Source organism: Falco biarmicus, chromosome 2, assembly GCF_023638135.1.
Source record: "Falco biarmicus isolate bFalBia1 chromosome 2, bFalBia1.pri, whole genome shotgun sequence".
NCBI classification, from domain to species: domain Eukaryota; kingdom Metazoa; phylum Chordata; class Aves; order Falconiformes; family Falconidae; genus Falco; species Falco biarmicus.
In genome coordinates this window covers 4,529,055-4,536,051 of record NC_079289.1, presented here as the reverse complement: position 1 = coordinate 4,536,051, position 6,997 = coordinate 4,529,055, and the positions used below count along the sequence as shown (strand labels likewise).

General features: G+C 48.2%; 1 protein-coding gene across 3 annotated transcripts in view; it reads left to right on the top strand.

Moving 5' to 3' along the window:
* Nucleotides 1-735: 735 nt before the first annotated feature.
* The window catches only part of PAK1 (p21 (RAC1) activated kinase 1), a 73,584-nt gene continuing 67,322 nt past the window's right edge, over nt 736-6,997 (top strand). For 2 of the 3 annotated variants that reach the window (XM_056328546.1, XM_056328543.1), the window contains exon 1: nt 736-754. The gene's annotated coding sequence lies outside the window, so the exon portion shown is untranslated. Of the gene's footprint in view, nt 755-2,019; nt 2,312-6,997 lie in introns of those variants that run through there. The other variant, XM_056328538.1, reaches the window with a different exon arrangement.

Below are 6,997 nucleotides of genomic sequence, written 5' to 3'. Positions count from 1 at the left end.
TACATCTGTGCAATCAAATCCCTCTTCTCCTCCCTCAGCAGAGCATGAGCACCGAGCCGAAAACTCCTGCTAACTAGGGTGAGGAGCTTCCAGCAAGCTTGGGGTCACAGGGCGAGCAAACCCCCGTACCCCTGCAATATAAGGTAGAGATGTCTTGGCTTGTGCAACCCCGCGGCAGGGCAGAGCGCGTCTGCTTCTTGCCTTTTTTGGGTCCGCACGCAGAGTGCATGGCAGAACGGGGCCGGCTCCGTAGCACGGCGTGAGACGAATCACGGCAATAAAAGTCATCTCAGCGCCGCACGCCGCGGGTGTCGTTGCCGGTGATCCGCTCCCCGCCTTGTAGCTGCCTCGATGGCGTGAGAACGGCTCCCAGGTCCCCGCCGCTAACCCCCAGCCCAGCCCAGCCCGGGTGCCGGCCGCACGGCGAGGCTGGAGCGCAGCCCGCGGTCCCCCCGGGCAGCGCAGGGGCGCAGCGAGCACCGGGGTCCCGACCTGCCACACCGGCAACCTCCCCCCCCCCCATCCCCCAAGTTTTCACCCTGGGCCACCTGGCTGCGCTGCCGCCCCCCCGCCGCAGGAAGCGGGAAGCCCCGGGCCCGGCTGCCCACCGGCGGGGCGGGGGCGGCGGGGCGGGCCCCCCGCAGCCAATGGCCGCGGCAAGGCGGGGAGGGCGCCGGGGGCGGGCCGGGCCGCCGGGAGGGGAGGGGCGGGGGCGGGCGGGGAGAGCCGGGCAGCACCTTGCGGCGGGCGGAAGGTGAGTCCCGCCGGGCCGGGCTGGGCCGGGCTGGGGAGGGGGGTTCCTCACTTCTGCTGGACCCCCAAAGTTTGTAAAAGGGTTGAGTGGCCGGTTTATTCCAACGCATTCCACCTCCCGCCCCCCCCTTTTGTTTTTTTAATTATTTTCTCTTAGGAAGGGGGGTACCGAGCCTGCCTCCCCCCTCCTGCCTCCCCGGCTCATTCATTTAACAAAGGGAGTTGCCTTCAGCCCCCGGGCTTTGCGAAGCCGGGGGCCGTTTGGGGCCGCCTGCTCGGGGTGCTGGGGCAGAGGTTGGGGTGGGAGTGGGGGCTCAGGCCAGAGTTTCTGCTCAGCACCGCGGCCTGGCTTGGGCTTGGGGTGGGGGGTTGGGGCCGTGTGCTTTGGGTAGACACAAAGCGCTGAGGAGCCGGACCCTTGCTGGGCGATAGGGTGATGCAGCCCCCGGCTTTGTGTGGCTGGTGCGCGGGGATGGAGAGGTGGGAGCGTGTCTTTTAATACCGCCCCCCCCCGCCCGCCCGCCTGTGTGTGCGCCTATGAAACCGTGGCTTTTTGCTATTAAAGTACTCAAAAGCAAAGCTGAACTTAGGCTGGTGGGATAATTCAGATTGGAAGGGACCTCAGGAGGTCTCTAGTCGAGCCTTCTGCTCAAAGCAGGGGCTTCTCCTTGGGGAGGGGTGGCAGTGAAGGGACATCGTGAGCAGGGTGGCACCTCTGGGTGCTCCTGAATGCCCCTGAGAGCCCGAAGGAGAGGCAGCACCAGCAGGACGAGCCCTCAGGGGCTTTAGTGCTTCTCTCTTCCACTGTGCGTGGAAATGCCCCGATCCACAGCTCTCCCATGCCTGCAATCCCTGTTCTTGCTGCTTTTGTTATCCAGAGGGCTTAAAATTCATGATTATTGGGAATAGCCGGCTGTGTGTGTGTGTGTGTGTGTCATGGTGTATCTGCTCCTGCTGAGCACTACTTGATCCTTAGTCCAACATTCCCTCCAGGAGTTTTCTTTAGGAACAAGATTTATAAATAGATGTCAAAACCTGGCTCTTCGGTGGGGACCTGTTACCAGCTGTAAGGCATGTACTTTATGCGGTGATGAGGGATTATATATCTAGCTGTGTGTGTAAGAACAACTGGAAGAGCTGTTCAGTTAGCCAAGCTTTTCAAAGTGAAAGCGGGTATTGTAGCTGGGTGAAATGGCCGTGTTGGGCACAGGCGGAAGAGTGTTTGTTCTCTTTGCTTGCAAATTACTCTTTGTACAGTGGCTCATGGATGCCTTTCGCTGAACTACCTCCCTCTTCTCCGAGCCTGGAGTTTCCTGGTGTTGCACACATTACCTGAGAAAGCAGGGAGCATCTTCCTGTCTGCTGCTCTGACATCTCTTGGTGTGGGTGTGTTAATCTTGCTCGCAACTTTTTAGGATAAGGCTGGAAAAACTCCTCCTTGTGGAACTGTGTGTGTGTGTGTGTGTGTCTGCTGGATGCTTAGAAATTGCTTTTCCCTGTGCGTTTTCCCGTGGATAAGCCAGAGAAGTGAAGCTCGTCTCTGCACAGAGAACAGAAGGTACAGTAGAAATTTATCTGCGTCTAAATACTGAATCTGTTTAACTATGGACTGGCCCTGTCTTGTGCCATGGGGGAGAATTTGTTCTTAGCTGTACTGTGTAACAAAGCCGGAGTTGAAGACGGGAGACTGATAAGCTGGGTTGGTATTTCGCCTTTCTGAGCCCTGTGGGGAGCAGCTTCTTTAAATGGGATAATGTAACTACCGTTCTTGGACTCGGAAATTAAAGCCAAAAATAAAATTTGAGGAAAATGCTCTTGGACCATGGCAGTGGGAATGCTTTGACTGATTTAGGGGAATATTATGTGCTCTGGATGTTGCTCAGAAAAAAAAGAGTAGGCAAATGTAAGGCTTTTGGTCCATGCTTTTCCATGAATCACAGGGATATTGGGAGAAACATGTGACAAGTCCAGCATAACTACCAGAAGTGAAAATATATTACTTATTTACTGTGTTTCTGTCTGCCTTGCTTGTGCTGGATTAAAAACTGATGCTAGCTCTTTTTGCCTGAGAGGCCAAAGAACCGTTTGATTACTGCTGCTTCTTGTGTATCCTTTTCCAGGTCTGTGCAGACCTTTTCTCAGCTTTGACTACAAGTGCATGAATTTCACCTAGTTTGCTAACTAGTGTTTTGTTTTTAAATATGAGTGAGCTGCAGTGTGGCTTCTTTCCTTCTTTCTCCCTTTTGTGCCCCTGTCTCACTTCCTTGATCTGGGAAGTTTTCTAATTTCAAAAGCTAGTTGCTACAGTCCAGTTCCCTTATATCCTTAAGAGAGTACAGAACCACCTAGAGCTCAAACAGACTTTTCCCAGTAGCAAAATACAGAAATGACCTGGAGCTCCACCCTCAAAGTGATCGGAGTTTACAGTTCATCCTGTCAACAGCAGATAACAGAAGCAAATTGACTTTGTAAAGGATCTGACCATCTTCCTGAGGAGGTACGAGAAACAGACTGAAACCAGGCAACTAAAAACTAAAGCCATGTTTGCTTAAAGCCTGGTCGATGTTAGCCGTTTTACAGGTAGAAGAATGTATCTTATTGGCTTTTTACCTCTATGGGAGGGCAAAAGAATATTGTGTGTCAGAACTGTGTTGTGTGAAAGAGCCTTTTTCTGCACCTCGCAGGGAGCTAAACTAATTTTCTTAGCCTGATGTCTTGGCCTGTTATGGGAATTGGGGAGAATGTAAGCATGTTCTGCTTGATACTGAGGGCTTGTTCTTAAGGCGAAAATAACTTGTCTAGTGTGTCACTCTCTGTATGCGCTTGCACAGCTCTCACCTGGGAGGAACTGCTTTGCACCCCTGTTCCCAGAGATGGGAATGGCAGGGTCCGTTCCCTTTGGCGGCAGCAGGACTGGGACTGTCAGCAGATGCTCGCTTATGTGGCACGTAAGTCACTGCGATCAGTTCTTCACTCCTAAGCAGAAGGCATGTGATGCTTTTTAGGAACGAACAGCTTAAAAATGCCTGATGCTGCTTATGCTAACCAGGTCTTTACTTAAGCTTAAGTCCAAGCTTGAAATTCCTGAGCTTGGGTGCGGCTGTGCACTGCAGGTGTGGATGTGTTGGCTGTGGGGGGTAACGCTCAGCGCTGCCACTGGTGATGACTGCTCCTGGCTTTGTGCAGGACAGCAAGCTTCCTTTTGTCCTGTCCTTCCTCAGGCACATCCCCAGAGCCATAGATGGGAGTCTTTGGCTCTTCCCATGCTCTGTCTCCTTTTCAGCATGTGGCTGAACATGGAGTGCGTGTCACAGTTTCGGGGTCTTTCGTGGGATTCACTTGATCAAAACATGGATGCTCAGAGCTGAACAAGTTCCCCCCAGGCTCCCAATATGATCAGTAGAGAAGAAAAGATGCTTTTAGGATGTGGTACATATAATCTCCAGTAGATGTTTTAAAATGGGTCACAGAGCTGCACTCTAAAAATGCTGATTGCTCTCTGTAGTCACCCTGGTCTCCTCTGTCTCCCTTGCTTTGTGTTGTACATGGCAGCAGGGAACTGAGAGGACTTACCCCTTACTCCTCTCACTGTGGGGATGCAGGCAGGCAGCACTGCTTACATATCCACTGGCAGAACCACTGTAGTAGCATAACTTTCACCAGTTCCCTTCATTTTATCACTTGTTTGTTGGGGTGGGAGAAGGGGAAACAAAAAAGCCATCTGATTAAGTGCATTTCCAGGGGAATTTGCAGAAAATTGGAGGTATTCAGTTCTGGTTTCTGTACTAATATACTTCTGGTGAATTGTCTAGAATAGCTGTTCAAACTGGCCATCCAAGGGTGTTTCGGTTTCTAGTCGTATAGTGATGATGGCCTTGCTCTATCTCTTGCATCTAGTCTGAGATGCAGGTTAAACAATAACTTTCCTTCTATGGTTTCTTTCCTTCTTGAGGTCTATGCTCTTTGGACCTGCTATATAACTGGTTTATCTCACTCTTAAGCTGATAGAACGACTTCAAGGCAGTTATATTTCCTGCTTCCTGTCTAGAATCAGTGAAGTGGTGGCAAATCAGACATCTTTTTATCATCTTAGGTTTAAAAAAAGGAGGAGAAAAAGAAGTTAATGGTATAGAAGAAAGGTCCTAATTTGGGAAAATTGGGCCAAATCAGAAGACTGCAGAAGTAGTAATCAAATGTGCTTTCTGAAAAGAAGTGATTGCTCCTACAGTAACCCTTTGGGATCCCACTTATCATGTGAGAGGCAATGCATGTAATGTATTGTGACTGCCTTGAAGTACATGACAGCTAGCTGCAAACATCTCCTTGGTCTAGGTGGGCTTCTAGCTGTGGGGACGACAAGAAAGTGGTAAGTACGTGCTGCGTGCTTGTGTGGCGTAAAGCCTTGTTTCGTGCCTTTTTTTCCCCCCTCTTCTATTTCCATAAATTCACTCCATACCTGTAATCTAAATGGAAAATGGGGGAGGAAAATAATTACTATTTATATTGTGTGTGGTTTTGGGACAGGGGATGTTGTCCAAGTTTACCTTAAAGCTTCGACTACTGCTTTTACGAGCTTGATGCATGTAGTTACAGTGTGTCTGTCCATGGTTTACAGCTGATGGCATTTGATGACTTTACAGATGGCAGCAGAGAAAGGGAAAATCAAATATGAAAGGTTAGGGGACAGTTTAATAGACTGGCTTGCCAAGGTGCCACAGCACCACTTTGGGACTTTGAGTTACTGCCGCCAAGCATTTGTAAGGCTTTGAACTATCAATATTCTTAATGACTCTTAAGTGGTGCACAAATATTTTAGATGATGCCTTTCTTACAAGACAAAGCCCATTTCTCAGGGCTTATGTTCTATTTATGAAATAGGAGTCAGAGTGAGAAATATTTTTATTTGAACTGGTGTCTTGCTCCATGTGTGTTTTCTCCTCATTTACATATAGAAAGCTTAGTGTAATGTGAAATACCTTATCACTGCACCTACATATTCCCAAATGCATGTTCTCTGCTGATGTTAAAATATGAGTCGCTTGGCCACTTAACCCAAACTCTGCAGAAAGAGAAGTGATTCCTTTTGTCAAACTCGGATTTAATTTCCTCAGCTATTGATAAGCGAGCACTATGCAGTTTCCCTGACAAGTTCAACTTAAAGGCTTTGTGCCAGGATGAATCTACCATTTGCCTTTAGTAGAATTTTAAGAATGCCTTATTTCAGCCATGCTTTGCAGAAGCTGGAAGTCACAACTGACTGTAGAACTCGTGTGCCTCCATAGTTCAGAGTCGTTTGGGATGAAGGAAGAGCTGATTTCCTTCAGCAGCAGAAGGGAGGGATATTCCAAATGCCTTTCCCGATCCTCCCTATGCTGTTGCATTCATTTCAGCTCTAGGCCCTGTGCTAACCTCTGTGTAAGGTGCAGTGTGTGTTTGAGGCCATCACTGAGCTCTGTAACCCCAGTGTGTGTTGGGGGGGGTGTGTGTGTGTGGCGGGAATGAAGCCAGGCTCATAACGTATCCTTTGCTTTTCTAGTTCATTAAACTGCTCACCTGAGTCTGAACTTTGGGGTTCCATCCTAATACAAGATAGACTTAACAGTCAGGTAACAGCTGCAAAGACCAGGGAGTGCATAGCACAGAAAGGAATTAGCAGCAAATGGACACATCAGGATTTGAAATGTAATATTGATTAGTTCATTAAAATTAATAAGACACTCAATTATAAAACTCCCATCACATTTTGCAGTTCTTCTGGAAATAGAACAATTTACGTGTCCTTATCCTTTCAGGAATACCTCACTCAAGACAAATTTTTATGTAATTTTCCTTTGCAAGTCACAGAACCTGTTAACTCTTAGTGGAGGCCATGTTTGACTGTTTTGTTTAGTGAAATGTTGTTTTTAATAGACTGGAAATTGTGGTCACAGTATTACATACTAAAAAGTTGCTTTAATTGAGACTGATCCAAATTAGTGTATAACTGGACCAATGTCACTGTAGTTAGGGTCAAAAAATCAAAAGGCAGATATTCACATACTGGCTAATTTTTAGCAAATTGGACCAATCTGTTTCAAAACAAACCACGTAGAGGGGAAACCCTATGATTCAAGCTCAGGAACTCAAGGAACAAATTTGTGAAAGGGAACGTTGGTTCATAAAAAGGAAAAGTGTCATGTTTTTCCTAATTCTTGAGAAATATGTATATGGCCTCCATAACACCGAAATGTGATTTTTCAGGCTA